The 20817-nt window shown below is 40.9% G+C and overlaps 1 long non-coding RNA gene across 1 annotated transcript in view; it reads left to right on the top strand.

The window, feature by feature from the left end:
• Positions 1-1068: 1068 nt before the first annotated feature.
• The window catches only part of LOC132360520 (uncharacterized), a 75088-nt gene continuing 55339 nt past the window's right edge, over positions 1069-20817 (top strand). Inside the window, exons 1-2 of the long non-coding RNA XR_009501122.1 lie at positions 1069-1147; positions 7801-7873. This is a non-coding gene — a long non-coding RNA (uncharacterized LOC132360520). The remainder of the gene's footprint in view (positions 1148-7800; positions 7874-20817) is intronic.

Raw genomic sequence — 20817 nt, 5'->3', positions numbered from 1 at the left:
GGGCGTTAGTCCCTGCGGCCCCGAGTCCCCCACCCTAGCCCAGTCGCCGGACCAGCCGGCTGTTCAGGGGCCTCTTCCAGTCCCGGTCCCCGCCCGGGCTGGTGGCCGCCGTCACCCCGTTTCACAGGCTGCTCCTTCCCTCCTCCATCAACCTGACTGCCGCCCCCGGCCAGCACATCCGGGTGCGCTCACTGAAGTCAAGTGTCCCTCCTCATGCCTCCGCCCCACCACCTCGACAGACAACCGGAGCCACCGCGGCCGGCCCACCTTCAGTTCCAGTCCAGCCTCAAACGGCAGCGCCAAAAAACGTTCCACACTCTGATTGGCCCGCTCCTCTTTTCAAAATCAGGACCCCCGGTAGGTGGCCAGGAACTGCCTGTCTAGTGAGTTACGGGCAAAGGGGCGGGACCACGAAGGGTGTGGCGGGCAAAACTAAGAAACACGAAAAGACGAGTTACACTTGCTCCTTCTTAGCCATATGTTGGAGGAAAATACTGTTTATCGTGTATTTTAAAACACCCGGTCTGCGCCTGAGACAATATATTCGGGGATATGTAATAGACACCTCATTCTCATTTTTTTCAGAACTTGGCTGAGGCTGAAGGCCCTTTTACGGGGAAACCTGTTCTACGGAACCGGAGGGGAGACAATTTGGGTCAGAATTCACAAACGCTGATTTTAGTAACCCTCAGCCGGGGCGTTTGGTGGGAACTTCTGCTATGGCAACTGGTCCATACTTGGCGGGGGGCTGATGTGACGCCCAAATCTTAGCTCTTAGGTAGTTAAATACAACAAAGAAAACCTGTCATGAGAGAGTATAGAGTGCGGGAGGAATGCGAAGTCCGCGGAAGGCGGCAGCTGCAGAAGCTTCATTTGGTGGGATATGGATTTAGGACACCAGGGAGGAGCCTGGCTCCGGGCCCACACAGTGCAGAAACCTTGCTTATCTTGTTGACAGACAAGATTGCACATACTCGGCCCTAGTTCCCGGGCTGCTTTTCCATTCTCAAACATCAGCAATCCCATCAGGGTGTTTTCTGGTTTTTTTGGGTTGTAATTTGTTTAGGGCTGGAGACTTGGACTCAAATACTACAGACAATACAGCATACATTTACTACCACCCTTGCCTCACGCCCATGTAAACTTGGTAAGAGTATCAACAGAACTTTATCTGCATTATCCACTTGTGTGCCTATTACCTAACTGTGCCAGGGGCCAAATGCCTATTTAAGGACATGAACGGATTTAAGTGGGAAACAGTTTTCTTAGAACCATTTTGCTCCTTTTGGAGTTCAGGTCCTTAGGTGTGCTACCCTTCCCAATCTAAAGAGGATTCTCTGAAGAAGTGGGAACAAAATGGAAGTTAAACATTTTGCTTGATTTTAACAGTTGTTTATTGAGCCCCTATTATGCAGTTTGGTATAGGATGATGAGCAAAACCAGACACAATTTTGGCCCTCGAAGGGAGCGGGGAAGAATATCAACCAAGTAACTATATGAATGGGGGCATAATTATTAACTGAGAGGCGTGCACTAGGAAAAGAATATTATTCCATGACAGGGTACAATGAAAGATCCTTGATGGGGGAGGGGCAGTGTACCAATTGACTGATCTGAAGAATCAGCAGAAATTAACTTAGTAAAAAGTGAAGGTGGGATGGTGGACTGGGACCAGCATTTAGGAGACAAAGGCACTGCAGAAAAAGCCATCAGTTTTAACAGGAACCAGTGCATCAGAGGCTGTGCTGAACCCATTTCTCCTCTTTTCTTCTTGCTTCAGACATAACTATAAAAAATTACTTATGCTATCTTTAGCCTCCTCCAGTCCCCAAACTTCACACTTATTTGGGCTTTAGGACCCCCTATGTCTCTTAATATTCATTTTTCTATGTCTTAACGCTCTTTTAAAGCTGAGCTCTTTGATTGTGTGTTTTGTCCTTTCTCTTAAGATGAAAATATTAGTTCTTAATGATATTAACATAATTACTTATTTGCTTTATCCATGTATATAAATATATACACACATATACATATATAAAACAGAATAGGAATAGTAATATTGCTAACATAAGACTGCTGAATGAAGTTTAAATTTGTATTTGTTTTTTTTTCCTTCACATTATATCCCATTGGAAATGTACAGACAAAATATTGTGTTTTAAATGAACTGGACATACATCTTCTCTTTGGTTATTATGAATGTACCGTAGTTTAATCAACCAGACCTATATTGATGGATACATGGGCTATTGCCAGTCTTTGCTATCACAAAAAGTTACTTGCTAATGGATCTTTAGCATAGATTGGGACAAATGGGATTACTAGGTTAGAAAGTAAAAGAATGTTATTTTCTTTATTATTCCCAAATTCACCTTCATAGAAGTGGTGTGATTTTATATTCATACTAGGAATATATGAGTTCCTATTTCCCCACATCCTCTCCCATAGAATGAATTGTCAAACTCCTAGATTTTTGCTAATATGATAGGTGAGAAATGGTATCTCAGTATAGTTTTGCATTTATCTTTTTATGAATGAGATGGAGCATCTTTTTGAATGAATAAAATGAATGCATATAATGAAGTGTGAGGATGAATCTGTTAAGGAATATGGAAGATACACAGCTATGAAGTGGGAAAAGCAAGGCACGGAAGACCGTGTGCAGTATGTATGTAAGAAGGGGTAGAAATACATACACAAATGTAAACTTGCTTATATTTTTAAAAATAAACAATGGAGGGGACTTCCCCAGCAGTCCAGTGATTAAGATTCCACACTTCCACTGCAGGGGCCACAGGTTCGATCCCTGGTCAGGGAACTAAGATCCCGCGTGATCCCACATGCTGCATGGTGCAGCCAAAAAAAAAAAAAAAAAAGATTAAAAAAATGGAAACGTAAATCAAAATCTAATAAAAATGGGAACCAATAGGGGAAGAGCAAGGGGAGGGAGAGAGCAGGAATGGAAGCTAGATTTCTGAATATATCTTGTCTTATAGTTTGACCTTGGAGTCATGTAAATGGTTAACATGTTTAGAATATAAAGTTTAAAAGCAACCACTGAGTGGAAAACAAACTGAAATAAGTGAATCAACCTTTTCATCTGTTTCTATTTGAATTTTATTTCTTTTTATTTGACTTGTCCATCCATTACCTATTTTCCATCAAGATGGCCTTCTTTTTTAAAAAAAATTTAGAAACTTTTTATATATTAGCCCTATGTGATATGGCTTGCACTTTTAAAAACTAACCTTTATTGGACTTTTTGCTTTGCTTGTTTAAATTATAGTTAAAATAATCAACCTCGTCCCTCACTGAGACTCTGAATGATAGGAATGTTTTCTCCACTCCCAAGTTACAAAATAATTCATTTATTCTGTTTTAAAAAATGCCAGTTTTTAAATGCCAGGTTTGTTTGTTTCTTTTTCTTTTAAAATATTTAGATCTCTGATCCATTTGGAATTTATCCAGTGTAGAATAAAGAATGGATCAAATTTTATCATTTTCCATATGGCTACCCAGTCCTAGACATTTTAATTTTATCTCACTTCAGCAACCCCCCACACCTGCCTCTGAAGGTAGCAAAACACTACTACTGAATGCCCACAGAGTACCTTGACTGGGTAAGGGGAAATCGCTTTTACTTGAACATTAGATTATGCTTTTATTATTTTATTTTCATTTTTATTTTTGGCTGTGCTGCGTGGCTTACGGGATCTTAGTTCCCCTACCAGGGATCGAACCTGGGCCCTCAGCAGTGGCAGCATGGAGGCCTAACTACCGGACCACCAGGGAATTACCTAGACTTTGCTTTTAGTTAGTGCCACTAGATGGCACACATCTTTTTCTTTAGATATCTCACTTAGCTCTCTTTTCCATGAAATCAATCACATATCTGCCAGGGGGCCTCCCTAAATTTTCTTCTTGCACCCCTGCTTGGGAAAAGGTGACTCGGGTAGCTTTTCAAGTCAGATACAGAGCGTTTCTCTGTAAAGCTAAAGTGATTGTCCTTGAAATCAATGCCTCCAAGGCCTGGCACATCGCACAGACACAATTTCATTGATGAATAAACCCAAAACATTTGGGGAAATGTCTAAAATTCAGACTTGACTAAAATAGAAAATACTACAATGATTTTCTCAGGTCACTGGAGCTCTCACCAGAATAATGGACACAGCGATGCTTCACCTGGATCCCCCTCCAGGGCTGAGGTGCTTGCTTTCCCTGGCTCGCAGGAATGTTGGCTACAGATGGCTCACAGCCAAGTCCCCTGTGAGAAGTGAGAGCTGCTCTCACAGAAGGGAGCTGCCCCACCCCAGATGATGCCTCCTGGGGGCGGTCTGCAGTGTGCTCACCGTGTCTGGTTTACGTGGGGGGTCCGTTGGCCTGGCCCCTTGCCTCAATCCAGGACAATTGAAGGGCCTCCCAGCTCCGGAGCTTCCTGTGGGATGGGCTGAGGCCTATGTGGCAACCGTATCGCAGCTCAGCCTTCCCATCTGTCCAGCCCTACTCTCTTCACTCCTTTACTCTTGTTATTCCAAGAGTTTGACCCAGTAAGACTCCTGCTCACAAATCTCCACCTCAGTGTCTGTTGTTCAGGCAGCCCAACTTAAGATACAGGGTGGAAGTTTCTCCCTAACCAGTGCTCTCAACTAGAGTCTTGCTACCAAAATGTGGCCCGTGGACCAACAGCATTGTTGTCAACACGGAGAAGTTAGAGAAGGAGGAACTCGGGTCTCACTCAGACCTACTGAATCAGAACCTGCCTTTTTGTAAGCTTCCCAGATGATCTGTCTGTACACTAAAGTTTACGAACCTGTGGACTAGGCTCAAAGGACAATGGTCTAAGTTCAGAAATGCTTCTTCCTCTGGGTTATTAGGTGGGAAAACCAAACACAATGTTTTGTTGTATCTTATATTACACAAATTAAACAAATAAAAGTGGGGGGCATCCAGAGAGTAAATGTCATCATCTGACTAGTCAATTCTAGGTCTTTAAGTCTCAGGTCACAGGGTTTTCTCTTGCCTTTAAGGTTGCCTTGTGTGGTGTTCCGATATCCAAAAGAATAGTCCAGGACTTGTGCCAACCCTGAAACGACTGACAAAAAATGTCAAACAGAGAATAATAGCCTTCTGAGACTTGTGAGTGGAAGAGACACATACAAATTTCTGTTCTGTTCTAGAGCAAGAAATTCAAGCTGCTTTTTTGGGGGGGAAGGGGGAGCGTGGGGGAAGGTAGGAAAAATGAGATGGAAAAAGATAAAGATAGGTAAGCCAAAATGATAAAATAAAAACTGTTAAGTACAGAAAAGCTTAAGAATTTTTCTTTGACAAAACTACGAAATGGACAGTTTAATAGTGCCATCAACCACAGTACAGGCTTGATTAGACAAGTTATTGTGCACCAATTACATAGATGATATATTTATATTGATTGATTTGGAGGGTGTCCAGGATATAATTTGAGAAAAGGAAGTCACAAAGTTGTGTGTATAATATGATTGTTGTGCTTTATATGTGTATATACAAAGAAAAATGGAAAGATATTAACAGTAGTTATGTCTGAGTGGTAACTTTGCAAGTGACTTTTGCATTCTTCTTTGTGCTTTTCTGCTATTATCATTTGAATATTTCATAATGGGTTTATTGTTAGGGGTTGAATTGTGTCCCCCCCCAAAAGATGTGTTGATTTCTTAACCCCCAGTATCTAAAAATGGGACCTTATTAGCAGATGTACTTAGTTAAGATGAGGTCATACCAAAGTAGGGCGGCCCCTTAATCCAATATAACTAATATCCTTGTAAGAAGAGAAGAGACACAGCCATGTGAGGTGAGAACGCATTTGATGATGGAGAGAGAGACTGAAGTGCTGCATCTGCACACCAAGAAACACCAAAGATTGGTGGCCACCGCTGGAAGCTAGGAGGAGGCGAAGAAGGGTTCTCCCCTACGAGTTTCAGAGGGAGCACTGCCCTACCAACCTTGACTTCTAGTTTCCAGAATAGTGAGAAAATAAATTTCTGTTGTTTGAAGGCACCCAGCTTGTGGTACTTTGTTAAGGTAGCCCTAAGTGACTAATACACATGTTACTTGATAATCATTAAAAAGTCATTGCCATTTTGAGAATTAAATGGAGCTATAATTGAGGTGAAGGAAGATGACACTTGTCAGCCAGCACAAAGGTGACTTCTCTCACAGAACCTTCCCTGACAGTTCAGAGGGCAACACCAGAGTCCTTGTCCGGAGCAGCTATTTGCACGCCTTACATTTTCTCCTCCAGGTCTAAGTCCCACAGGTGGGCAGGGGCCAGGTTCACGTTCACTTCCCATGAAGTGTAGCCCTGAATTTTGAATAAAGATCTTAATGAATGCTCTTTGAATTACTGAATGAAGAATTCCTATTAGCAAGAAAAGCTTTCCCTCCCACTCTTACAGAGTAGGATAAACAAACAAACAAAAGCAACAAAACACCTAAAGGATGAAAATTGAAAGACTCTAGATTTGGGAAGAGAGGAGGGCAGGGGAACCAACATGTCTATGGGCACAGACTCCAGATTCCTAGTTGTGTGGAAAGTTAAAAAGATCTCCTGTCAAATAAATGTGGGGATTTAAACCAGTTTCCTTACCATAGGGTCTCTAGGGGCCTTTAATACACCATTGTGCATTGGGACTTTCCAATAAGAGGAGGGAGTTGGACTGCACTTCCTAGTATTTTGCTGTTAAATTCTTTTTCTCATTATTTCAAAGCACTTGGTGGTTAGTGTCTGAGAAGTGACCTTTGGTGCCCTGTGCACCGTGTTCATGTAAACCCATTGAGACACCCTTCAGCAATGCTCTTCTCATTATTGGTGGGCTTTCCTATCTCTATACCCACACTGGGTCTGCAAGCTTTAGTCAAATGTTTATGTGGTCTCTCAGATCTAGGAAGTTTGGACATAGTTGTAGATCATATATGTTTCCCATTAAAGGAAGGAGAAAATAGAGTGGGTATGAGGAAAGTAACAGTTTGAAATCATCAAAAGCCTTTCAAAGACAGACGTTCCATCAATCTAAATATCCCTGGCAATTCTTGCTTGACCCTTGGAGTAAGCAGACAAGGATAGGGAGGTTGATGCTACTCTTCAGAGTAAGACCCGGGTAACGTATTCTTTGGGTCCTCTAAGAAACTGATGCCAAGACATGATTAGATGTGCAAGAGAATTATTGGGGGAAGTGCTTGTGAAGGATAAAGGAGAGGAAGCAGGAGCAGACAGGGAGAGCCTTTAGATCCTGAGGCAGTTCTGACACCCGTGAATGTGGAAGGGGAAAGAAGGAGGATTGGGTAAGAACCACCTCCAACCACAGCACAGTTCTAAGAAATTTTGGCCAGGCTGATGGGGAGTTCTTCCCTTAAAGTCACATGTTAGAGGAGTCCTGTGTCCCACAGGAATGGGCCAGCACTTGTAACCCTCAGTCATTGGCTGGGAGCAGCCCGTGGTGCTAATGCTGTGGTGGATCCAGAGGGCCCGGGGCAGGGGCTGTCCCTCAGCTATCCTCCTCCCAGCAGGAAATCTGAGGGCTGAATCTTTATGGCCACCAGGGAGAGTGAAGTCAGATGACCAGAGTTTGAATTCCAGCTCTACCACTTAATTATGGGAAAGTTACCTAACTTGTCTGAACTCCAAATTCCTCATCTGTAAAATGGAAATTATTAGAGTATCCACGTCATTGGGTTCTTATGAGACATTTACATGACTCATGAAATTCTTAGTATTTTGCCCAGTGCGTTGAAGACCTCAATTAATCTTAACTATTATTATTACAGGTACTTGTAGCTGATACAAACTCAGAACTCTCAGCCCTCAGGGAATTCTGACAGCTGGAGGAAATGCTGAAAGGTAGGAGAAGTCTCTACCCTGTGTGCCATTCTGTGTGTAGAACTCTTCTCCAGGATCTTTCGAATGTGATCCTTTCTCTCTGCTCCTTAGAACAAAGGCATTCACTTCCAAATGCTTAAAATAAGGGAGAAGGACAGCATCCCCATTTCCCTGCTAGACTGACATGGCTGGTGTGAGGCTCCCCCTTTGCAAGATTCCCTTGAAGAGTTTAGTGTGTTTATCTATTTATTCTGTCTGCCTCATGCAGAGGTCAATAATGCTGTAAACAGAGAAGAGCTCCAGGTTCAGTTAAGCAAATTACAGAATACTGAAAAAGTCATGGCAGTAAAGTACATTACTATAATCCACAGAATATATGAGGCGTTAAAATTCTAATGCCTTGACTCTTGATCAGAATTTATTGGAGATGGGAAGAACAAACTACCTCAGTGCATTTTTATGGCCAAAATTAAAACAGGGGTGGATTCACTTAACCCCTGCCAGCAGTCTTAAATTCATTGAACCACCTTCTGTGTTCATAGAATTCTGTCTCTATGGAACTTGGTGTGATGGGGAACTGTTATTGCTTTGGAACTTTCCCTGAAGGTGAAAGGTGAGGTAAGTGATAGGTGATAATAGGACCAGCTGGTGAGACATGTTCACACATTTGAAACCAGGATGATGGTTAAGGGGATGCTGATGGTTTCTCAAGGGTGCTGGGCACATAATAGAGGACTCCCTTCCAATCCCACCATATACACAACATCTCCTTTTCTGGATGAAGACTGGCCTTTGGTGTGGTTGGTGGTGGTTCATTTCGCTTGCCCCACATCTCTTCTGTTCCACACTGTCGTACAGTATCCACTTTTCATCGCCCATCACGATTTGTTTTAAAAACGGAACATTTTCGTTATGTTTAAGTAGAGAATCCCATGTGGAAATACGGTCAAGAACGTTTTTTTCACTTAACTTATGTGGAACCCAAACATCAAAGCGATTTACATAACCAAGCTGGTGCAAATGATTTTCAATGCTTGATTTGGATATTTTTGAGTATGTCGGCTATCTCCCGCGTGGTATAACAGTGATTGTTCTCAATAAATGTCTCAATTTGATCGCCATGAACTTCAACTGGTCTACCCGACTGTGGAGCATCATCCAGCGAGAAATCTCCAGCATGAAACTTCACAAACTACTTTTGACATGTGCGATCAGTCACAGCACCTTCTCCATACACTGCACAAATCTTTTTTTGGATTTCAGTTTTGTTTTTACCTTTCTTGAAATAATAAAGCATAATATGCTGAAAATGTTGCTTTTTTCCTTCCATCTTCAATATTAAAATGGCTACACAAAAATTCACCAATTTTGATAAGCCTTTTTTTAAATGCATGCTGATATGACAGCTGTCACATACAATCTAACAAAATTGTTTTGAATGAAGTTAAAGGCAACTAAGTGCTACTAGAGCCATCTTACGGAAAAAACTGAACGAACCTTTTGGCCAACCCAATATCTAGTCTCTGTAATTCCTGTTAGTGGCTAGTTGCTTTGGCTTTCCTTCTGACTTTCTTTTAAAACTCAAATTATGCTGAGAGACAAGACACTTACTGTGAATAAATGTTTCAGATACTTTATTTCCTAAAGGAAGACGTTGATAGTATTAGACCATGGGTCACCTGGGGAAGAAACAGAGGGCTTTATAAAGGAAATGGCAAAAAAGGGAGGAGTTGGAGGTGCCAAGTACTTGAGTCTACTTCAGAAGTTTACCTGTGGCCAAGTCCAGTGATCCTTTTTGCTTTTTAGGAAAAGTAAGTTCTGTATTTCAGAATGTGCATATCTATCTCATGCCATTGTGAGAAATAAATGAGACAGACACGACAATGTTTTGTAAATTAAATGGCTTATACAAACAAGATGTGGTACTATTTCAACTTGTGAATGAACTCAGTCTTATGGCTAAATGCCCTCTTCCTGTTCCATGTGGTCCATTCTCTTGACCATGCATCAAATATAAGTGGGGGGAAAAGCCATATGTGGACACTAGAAACAAATGATATAGACCAATGATTTATTCTAGAAAATAATGTTTAATAATCCAAACTGAAAGAATTACATTATAGAAAATCTTTTCATGATTTTCAACATTACTTTCTTATAGTTTTAAAAACACAATGTTTCTATCAACTTTTTAAAAATTAAGCAGTATATTAGAACTTACCAGCAGAGGGGAGTAAAGGAACACAAAACACCTTTCAGTTTTAGGCTAATTTTTGTGCATAAACAGGGCAGAAAAGTCCTCAAATCCATGCTTTTCTTTTATTAGCCAGTGGATCCACATGAACACATTAAATTTTATGAACAGCCCAGTCTCTGACAGAGGCAGACAAACAGATCTGTAGGCCACAAAGGCATTGACTTTTGATCAAAAGTTATGGTTGATGAGAAGAATGAACTACCAAGTTTCTTAGAACTGTGGTAAAATCGATTTTACTGTATTAAAATCAACTTCTTTTCTTAATTTTGCATGCCTAGTTTTGAATACTCATTTAGAATGAAATTCCAGTGAAATGCACTTTTCAAGGCAGCTCTGTGTTATTGTGGGTGTTAATCTGACTCTCAGAGACTGTATCTCAGACATATACAGTCTTTATTCCGATGAAGAGGGGATGTGGGAACACAATCTGGTGCCTGTTCGAAGTGTACCAGAAGCACATAGGCAGACACACCTTTGAGAAGCCAGTTATTTACCTCTAGATGGATGGTAGTTACTGTTCCAAAATCTCGTTCTCTAGATCTTGAAGGAAGGTGACTATAGATTACAAGGTCTGAACCCTTTCCTAGAGGGAAGAGATCTCAGGGAACATTGTCAGCAACCCGACATATACATTGAGCGATTCCCGTGCTAGGCATTAGAGACACAGCAATATTGAAGAGGCCATTACCTTGAGAGGGAACATCTAGTTGAGGTGGCAGACCAGAGTATATTTTGCAGTGAGATATCCCTTGAAGGAAAGAGAAGACCAATCACCAATAGGTGAGAATTGCAAAAGCAAACCAAGGTATTATTCACCAAGTTTTCCCCTCACGTTCATTCAGTCCATAGTTTTCATAGAGTGGTGTTAACAGATGAACTGAGGCATACTAAAAAACACTTAAGAGTTTATCTGAGCAAAAATATATTTGAATCAGACAGTGCCAAACCAGAAGTGGTTAGGAGTGCTCCACTAACAGGAGCTCAGGGAAAGACTTTTATAGAGAAAGGGCGGAGCAAAGCAAGGAAATGATTGATCAGGTATAGTTGAAGCCTAGTTGGCTGTCTGTGACTAGTTGCCCTTAGGCTTCAATTTTGCAACCTGGAGGCATTTATAGGCTAAGACTGCAGTTTGCTTATGTGGGCCACAACAGCAGTAGAGCCGCCTCGGCCTCATGGTCTCCTTGTTCAATTAATTTAACAGTGGTAACCAGAGTTTTGTGCTCTTACCAGAGAGTTCTAATCTGGTAGGTGAAAGAAGGAAAGTGATAGCTTTAGATTTCATCTCAAGAAATGTCCACTCATCAGTTTCATCTTCATTGGTAATTTTTTTATACAGGATCTAGAAGTAATACCATCCTCTTTCCTTTAATGAGTATACAGTATACATTGTTATTTACCTGTTTAGCAGCTTTGAAGTTCTTCTATTCATATTGATATTTTCCAGTCCCAGAACATCAAGTCTTGATAGAGGTCTTGATAGAAGATATCTATTAGATATCTTGATATCTAATGATCCATCATGGTTCCAGTGTGTGTTGTCAGTTGATAAGATAGGCTTGATTTGTTAGTGGCCTTAGTGAGGGCCTTAGTCAGCACACCAGACAATCAAAGAATTCTGGGACTGTTGGGGAGGTCCTGATAAGAAAATGGAATGATAGCAGGCTTCAAAGATAAGGTAAGAATAAGAGCATTAAAGGAGTAAAAAACTCAGTCCAGGGAGGAGAGTGCTTGGTAAGTAAGAAAGCAGTTATATATCAGGTGAGTTATAAAAAATGAGTATGAGAGGGTTCAAGTAGTAGAGATCACTTAATCTTCTGGAGTTTAAGAGATGCCCTACCTGGAAAAAAGAGAGGAGACTGTCCTGGATCTAACACATACACCTGAGAGCAACTCCAGTAGGTTAAGTAGATAAGGATAATAACTATTTCACAGGTTTGGGAGATAAATGAGATTGTGCGCCCAAGGTTCCCAGCCAAGAGTGGGACCTAATCAATATTAGCTCCCTTTCCATTCTCCCAGTCATCATAATTCATCTTAGAAATACAATTCTCCTCAAAAAATGACAGTTGGTAAGCATTAAATGTTATCTCAGTATTACACAAAATACATTATTAGCAAGAATTTTAATAATAAATATAAGCATAAATAAGAAATATTGTATTTCTCTACCACCTTCCTGTGCTCTATGCTCAAGAAAATAGTACCTTGAAGCTCATAAAAAATGTTCATACTTAAATCCTATCTATAATTCTTTATGGCAGATCTTTTCTATTTTTCCCTAGCAGCAAACATGATGCAACTGTACAATGCATGGGAGTGTTTCTAAATGAAGTCACTAACAACTCTTAAGGATTTCCCTGGTTTCTGTTCTGTAATGGACATAGGCACTATTTTTGCATCGTGGGCTAAATGAATGCTGAAATTCCAGTTAAAGAAACAAATACCCTTTGTGTTTTATGGCAAATATTCCCTTTCAATAAAGACCACCAAATTTATGGGGGAGGGGGAGAGAGCAAAATGCAGTAGGGAGTTACGTTCGCACTTAAAGTCAGGTTATTTTCTGTGTCAGGCCATTGTGGTAGATGATATTAGATAGTGACATGGTTGCTTAGCAACCTTGCCATCAATGAACTTGGGATACCTCTTTGCTGGGAATTCCTAAAGAGTAATGCCTAGGAGAGTCCTTCTATTGTTTTTGGATCATTCAAACCAAAGGTGATTTTTACAAAAGATTTAACTGTAGTTCAAATGACTAAGAGAGGAGTAGAAATTTAGATAGCAGGATTTGTATTTCTGTTGTTGCTTTAATAATGGAGAAAGATATTGATCCATTTTCCATCTTTGCTGAGAATTAAGAGACTTGCTGTAAAGAATAAGGAATGATCTCACTTACATATAGAGATGTGTACCCCAGAACATCTGTTTTCATCTTCTTGTAAAGAAGGGACCCTTCTTTTGTCCAATGCTAATGTCTTCACTTGCACTTTTGAGCCCATCCAACTTTTCACTCTAGCATCTTGTTCCATCAGTTTTCCCCCTTCTCTTCCACTGCCAATTTTTCTTTCTCCACTGGTTCCTTTCTCCCTGCCTAAAAACATATTCATCTCAGAAAAACAACAAAAAAAGTGAAAAATAAAAACTTTCTTTCAGTTCTCCAACTACGCCTCCTACTCTCTCTCCTCTTCTCTTTACAAAAACCTTGAAAGAGTATTCTACATTTATGGTTTTCAGTCCTCACCTCCCTCAGGTCACTGTAATCTGAGTTCTATGGCTATTAACCCACTGAAAATGCTCTTGCCAAGGTCACAATAACCTGGTTGCCAAATTCACTGGACAATTTTCAGTCATTATGTCACTCCTCTGGCCAACCAGAGAACCCTTTTCTTCTGGCTCTTCTGAAGTCCTCCCATGTCTCTCACCCTGTGAAGTCTGGGCTCCCCGGAGTTTTGTACTCAACCTTCTCCTGTTATGCGTGGTCTGCCTGAATAATGGCATCCCTTCCCATGGCTTTACTAACTTATCAGTGGTGACTTCCAAATCTACGCTATTCTGGCTCAGACTTCATTCTGGGACTCCAGGCTCATTTTTCCAATTACCCCTTTAAACATCTATCTGTATCCTACAAGTGTTTCTTACCTCTCTATCTCCTTGTCATCCTCCTAGAGTCCCACCCCAACAAACACCAAACAGCCTGCTTGGCCTTCTTCCTATATTCTCATCTCAGTTAATGCCATCACCATCCACCCAAATCAGAAATATGAGCCATCCTGGATTCCTCACCTTCCATTATGTACCACATCAAGAGATGCATCAGAGCCCATATATTCAACCAATAAGTATCTTTTGAATCTGGTCCAACATTAACATCTCTATTTAATTTAACCTGTATAGGACAATTGAAGTTTCTAAATTGTTTTCCTATCTTCAGTCTTATCCTCCCCACTGGTCCTCCCCCATTACATTTTGCATCCATGTCACTTCCTTGCTCATGGAAGTGACATCCTCTTCTACAGCATGACACACAAGACTCTTCATATCTGGCTCTTGCCTACATTTTAGCATCAACTCTGCCATTTCCTTTGTCACACTCCTTTGTGCCTTTGTCACATTCCACTACATATCCTATGCTCTGACCATATCCAGAGAAACAACTGGTGGTTTCCTAAACTTGAATGTTCTTCCATTCCTTTGTACCTCTGCAAATGCAAACTCCCTAAGCCTTTCCTTTCTCCTTCTCTGTCTAATGCTTCAAGAATCAGCTCAACCATCATTTCCTTGGGGTTCTCTTCCCAAGTAGTTAAGTACTCACTCCTTAGTACTGTCTTGAAACATTGTACCTGAGTATATTTTGACACTTACCACATTGCTTATGTGATATAAATGTAACATGTTGTAGCACATGTAAATACATGATTATCTACAGGTCTTTCCCTGATGAGACTGTCAGCTCTCTGATGGCATGCAAGATGTCTTTTTAAAAAGTCTTTGTATCCCCTATCCCTAGCACAAAGTAGGCACTAAATAAAGGCTGAGTGAACAATTGCAAACCAAGGTATTTCAATAGTGAAGATTATAGGACACTGAAACAGACCCTAATAGAAGTTATGGAACCTGTTAGTCAAAAGTCAATAAGACTCATACCCATTAGGATGGCTACTATCAGAAAAACAGGAAATAACAAGTGTTGATGAGGATGTGGAGAAACTGGAACCCTTCTGCACTGTTGGGTAGTACTGTAAAAAGGTTCAATCACTATGGAAAACCGTATGGTGGTTCCTCAAAAAATTAAAAATACAACTACAGTATGATCCAGCATTCTCACTTCTAGGTATGTATCCAAAAGAATTGATATCAGGATCTCAAAGGGATATCTTCATGCCTATGTTCATAGCAGCACTATTTATAACAGCCAAGAGGTAGAAGCATTCAACTGTCCATGATGAATGAATGGATAAACAAAATGTGATATATACACTCAATGGAATATTATTCAGCCTTAAAAAAGGAAGGAAATCCTGTCAGATGCTATGACATTTGAGAACATTATGCTAAATGAAATAAGCCGGCCACAAAAAAGACAAATATTGTATTATTCCACTTATCTGAGATATCTAAAGTAGTCAAATTCTTAGAAATAGAAAGTAGAATGGTAGTTACCAGGGGCTGAGGAAAAGGGGAAAGGGGGATTGTTGTTTAATGGGTATAGACTTTCAATTCTACAGGATGAAAAAGTTCTTCAGATCCTTTGCACAACAATGGGAATATACTTAACCCAACTAAACTGTACACTTAAAAATGGTTAACATGGTAAATTTTATGTTTTGTGGTTTTTGCCACAATAAAACAAATCAATAAAAACACAATAGACAGTGCATTTGACATGAAATAGATGCTGCCTGGAGGCCAAGTGTTTGATAGGAAGACCAAACATTCATGACTTCTGTTTTTATAGGTCACATCAGGCTGACTGTCTTTATCTCATCTATCCTGAATGCATTTTTTTTTTTGGCAAAAAAGGCAATACTAAAAAAAAATAATATTTTAATATAATAAAATATGACAATGTGCATTGAAAATATAAATTATAATATGATATGAATAACCAAAAAAATCCAATTCCCTTTTCAGGGAAGGTCCTCTGTCTTACACTATCTCTATTATGCTTATGTTTTAAGCATCATATAATAATATAATTCAATACTCACAGACCTAGGAGTAGTCCTCTTAGAGCTTATGATTCAAAGAATATGACCCCAATGCCGACAATTATCTAGAAAACTTAGAGAGTTGTCCAAAGAGAGCACATGAAAATATACACACGTGCATGTGAGCACGCATGCGCTCACGCGCACACACACACACACACACACACACACACACACCCCACACCACTTGCTGGCTGTAGCTCATGAAGCATTCATGAGTCAGGTTTTTGAATAATTAAGTAATGTTGAGAAAATAATTAAATAATTCCATAAAAGGCATATGTTGAGAAAATGTTTCTAAAGAAGAAAGTGGAGCTGGAACTTCAAAATGTCTCTACCAATCTTCATTGACTTAAACAGGTTGACATAAAGTCTCTAAGTAGCAATCACCAGTCATCCAAAAAGTGGACCTCAGTTTGAGCTGATTGTTTAGTCTTTAACAATCCATTAGCAGCAGGAAACATCTCAAACTTTCCCATTAGGGTTTCAGAAATTTCCTTTTTCTGAATATAAACATTTTTATCTCTCCCATGGAAAACATAAACACCAGGGGTGAAATGGAATTTAGGATTCTTAAATGATCCTCTACTCTAATATGGCTCATTTTCCATCATTGAACCTCTGGGGTTACTTTAATAAAAGAGCCTGTTAGCCACTGAAATTGGGTAGCTGATTCAAACTGGTTAAACTGACAAGGAGAAGACCTGTGAAAATTGCCATGTGTCTAGGGTGCAGTAGAAAACCCCTGATATAATACTACTTTCCTCTATATCTACTGACTGGAGACTCAGCACAACCCCCAGGCCTGGCTTCTCACCCCTTCCAAATCTGCACGAAGTGCATCTCTGCTAGTCTGAGCCCTGCCATTTCTGAGTTGCCTGGGAGCTATAGGAAAACATCATTAACTCAATCTGTGTTAACCTGAAATGCTGAAAATAAATAGCATCTAGGAGGCCACTTCCCTAGATTCCTGTTATTTCATATAAAGATTTTATTTTTCCTTAAGCTACTGTTGCTTGCTAGCTATCTTCCTTGTTATAGCTGCTCTTTTATTTTTCCAGCTTTATTGAGATATAATTGACATATAACATTGTGTAAATTTAAGATGTACAAGGGGATGATTTGATACAGGTATGTATTATGAAATGATTACCACACTAAGGTTAATTAACACATCCATCACATCACATAATTACAATTGTGTGTGTGTGTGCACTGAGAACATTTAGGATCTACTTTCTTTGCAGCTACTCTTTTAAAATTTCATTTGCATCCAATTCTGCCTGTAAGTAAATTTACCTGGGAGAAGGGGAAGTATCCTTCCTCTCTCTGTGCAGAGGCAGGAAGTGGAGGGGAGAACCGGTCCACTACACTGTGGGATCTCCTCTATAGGCTCACATATATTTTATGCAGATGGAGCAAGTCCTTTAAAAACCAGGCTTAATGGGAGAAATCACCAAAGCTAAAATCCTTTAGAAACCCTTTGAAAGAACATGGAGGAAGAGAGGTCAGGTGTGATACAACCCCAGGCACTTGGACTTAGGGATGGTGGACGCTTTCTAGGCTGATGTTGTGTGTGTGTTTGTGTGTGGTACAGAGGCCTGTAACAATGTACTAAATCTTGCTTTTCATTTGTTAGCGTGCTCATTTGTTTTGTGGTATGTCCCTGCCACACTGCCGCTGATGCCTGGCTCCTTTTCTCCTTCAGCAAATCATCCAGGGAAACCGTTGCTTGATTTTCTGATCCCAGCTCGAAGAGATTTCTTGTAGAGGTGTACGTTACCCCAACTTAATCTATAAAGACGACTATATCACTTCTCATATAAGTCAGGACACATTTCAAAGTCAAAGTGGGCACTAAAAAGAATTAAAAGACAGTAGCTGATCTACAATAGGTGAAAACATATGGTCAGTAGTTTACCACTAGGCGCCTGGGTAGTGGCAGTAGTCCAGATCCCGAATCAGCCCAATTCAGTCTCTCAGAGGGCTTATGGGTGATACTGTTTTCCTCCAAACACCCTAAAACAAGGGTGAAACTGTAGGATCATTGGGTCATTTTATTTCTGCTTCACCCTGTAGCCTCAAAAAGAAGTCTCTTATTTTATTTGTTTAAATGCTTATTAACAATTGTCTATTAATATATGTATTCATTTGCTAGGGCTGTATTGGGGTGCACCCCACAGGCCTGCAAGCCTTCCAATTGCCCAGCTGCAAGACCAAAGAAAGAGCCCAGAGACAGCAATAGGAGACATCAATGGTTTGTGGAATAGGGAATCTTACAAGTCTGAAGCAAAAGGTCCTGGAGCAACACCCCACTGTGAACAGCAGACAGCAGGCAGGACAGTCAGCAATCTTCACTACTCAGGGGAGAAGAGAAGGAGGCTCCCATTTACAGGGGGAATTAATGTCAGGTAGGCTCATCAGTTACCAGGGAAACCAGTGGCTGGGGCAGGGAGCAAGCACGTAGGCAGTTACTGATTAAGCTGCATAATTAAGAGGATTGGATAGTCATGTGAGTGAAGGGACTAGTCGAGCAGGGGATGCACAGAGAGCAAGAGAACAGCCATCTTGAATGGCCTGACCATACAGGCTGCCATAACAAAATACCACAGACTGGGTGGCTTAAAACACAGAAATTAATTTCCTCACACTTCTGGAAGCTAGAAGTCCAAAATCAAGATGTTGGCAGGATTAGTTTCTTCTGAGGCCTGTTTTTTTGCAGATGGCTACCTTCTCTCTGTGCCCTCACATGGTCATTCCATGTGCATCCCTAGTGTCCCTCTGTGTGTCCTAATCTCTTCTTATAAGGACATCAATCAGATTGGATTAGGGCTGACCCTAAAGTCCTCAACTTAACTTAATCACTCTTTAAAGACCGTATCTCCAAACACAGTCATTCTGAGGTACGGGGGCAGAGGGGTTAGGGCTTCAACATATGAATCTAGGGGGGACACAATTCAGTCCATAATACTGTCTCTTCTCAATCTAGCTCTCCAACACGTGAGGACACAGCAGTAAGGCATTCATTTACAAACCAGGAAGAGGACACACCAGTCCCCAAATCTGCTGGCACCTCGGTCTTGGACTTCTCAGCCTCCAGACTGTGAGAAATAAATGTTGGTTGTTTAGGGCCCCCAAGTCTGTAGTATTTCTGTTATAGTAGTCCAAACAGCTAAGACACAATCTGATCACTTTGCAAGCTGCAAATACGTGGATTTACCGAGAAATATGGATGAGGTGCCAAGGTGTTGTGACAGGCCTCCAGTGACAGCGGTGACACCATCAAAACTGCGCCAGGTGCTGCGATGTGATAAAGTGTGAACTGGGGGACTAAAATCATCTCACAATACTACAGCCAAGTTTCTTGGATGTCAAGTGCCTACTGAAATCAGAAAGTCTGTCTGTTTTCATTATAACCCAGAATGAGGGAGCCCCATGCAAGCATTCCAGGCTGATGATGCCTTGATACTAGTCAGTGGAACAGCATTTATTATCCTCAGGGGGTGGCAGCAGGGGAGCTCCTGGTGACATTTCATTCTTTCTGTGAGAGAGATTGTCAACATGGTTTCCTCTGACACAGAAAAGCGATTCTATGGGGATCAGAAATTTGAAAAGAAATCATTCAAAAAGTACTGTTTAGCTTTCATTGTTGGCATCTATGGGCTACAAATAATTAAATCTAGGGATAAAACCATGAAGTCATGAGAACTGGAAGAACTTTGATAGATTCCAAATTTGTTTTCCTGTCTTCAAGAAGGACTATACCAAACCATGACTGATGAAGGATGGGGGAATGGCTGATAATGAGACCTTTTGGCCTAAATGGCCAAATGTGACTGATTAGTGGGTTTGATGTATGTTTTCTAACATCACCAAGCAATTCTCCAATTCTCAGTGGACACTGACTGGGTGTCCTGAAAATATAACTCAACTCTGACACTATGTACCTGGAGATTGTCAGATCCCACAGGCTGAGGTCTCAGTCCTACAAGACTGTCCCACTTCAGATGGCATTCACAAGGGCACGTTGTTACCTGTGCTTCTGACCTACCGGCTATAAATTGGTGGTTCCTGTGATCCCTCCTCAGATTCAAGTATTTTACTAGAGCAGCTTACAGAAGTCAAACATTTACTTACTTTTATCAGTTTATTATAAAGGATATGATAAAAGATAAAGATGAACAGCCAGATGAAGAGGTACATAGGGTAAAGTTCAGAAGGACCCTGAGCACAGGAGTTTCTGTCCCCATGAAATTGCGGTACATCACCCTACCAGCATGTGGATACATTCACCAATGTGGAAGCCCATCAACTGTTGTGGTTCAAGAGTTTTTATAGGGCTTAATCTGCAGCCACCCCCTTCTACTTCCCAGAGGTCAGTGGGTGGGGTTAAAAATTCCAGTCCTCTAATCGCTTAGGCTTTCTGGTGACCAGTCCCTTCCTGAGGCTCCCTATGGGCCTCTAAGTCACCTCATTAGCATAAAATCAGGTGGGCTCAAAAGGGGCTCGTTATGAATGACAAAAGACACTCCTATCACTCAGGAAATCCCGAGTGCCAGGAACTAGGGACAAAGACCAAATATATTTCTTACTGTACCACAGTGGGGAAAGGATGGCACGTAGTTTTTCAGTCAATTGTGTTTTAAGACACAACAAAGCAAAACAAAAAAATCTTTTATTCAAATAGGTAAGCAAAGGCATTTGTAGTTTGTGTCATGGGCTGAAAAGAATGTCCAAAATAAAAGCTTGGTTGGAGAAGTGGATATGAAAGGTACAGACATGAGGTATGCACAAAAGGAATCATCTGAAAATCTCCATTTTAAGGAGGGATCCGGATGTGCCTTTTAGCTGAAAAGAAGCAGATTCAGAGTTGGCAAGCTGGAAACAAAGCCTAAAGTGTCTGCCAAATAGGCGGTAACAGGCAGACTGGGGGAATGGACCAAAGTTTGAATCCAGTGAGTCTAAACAAATTGGCTTAGGTTAGCTCCAGAGGACCAGGGAAC

This window comes from Balaenoptera ricei, chromosome 2, assembly GCF_028023285.1.
Source record: "Balaenoptera ricei isolate mBalRic1 chromosome 2, mBalRic1.hap2, whole genome shotgun sequence".
NCBI lineage: Eukaryota > Metazoa > Chordata > Mammalia > Artiodactyla > Balaenopteridae > Balaenoptera > Balaenoptera ricei.
This window is presented reverse-complemented; position numbering and strand designations above follow the sequence as displayed.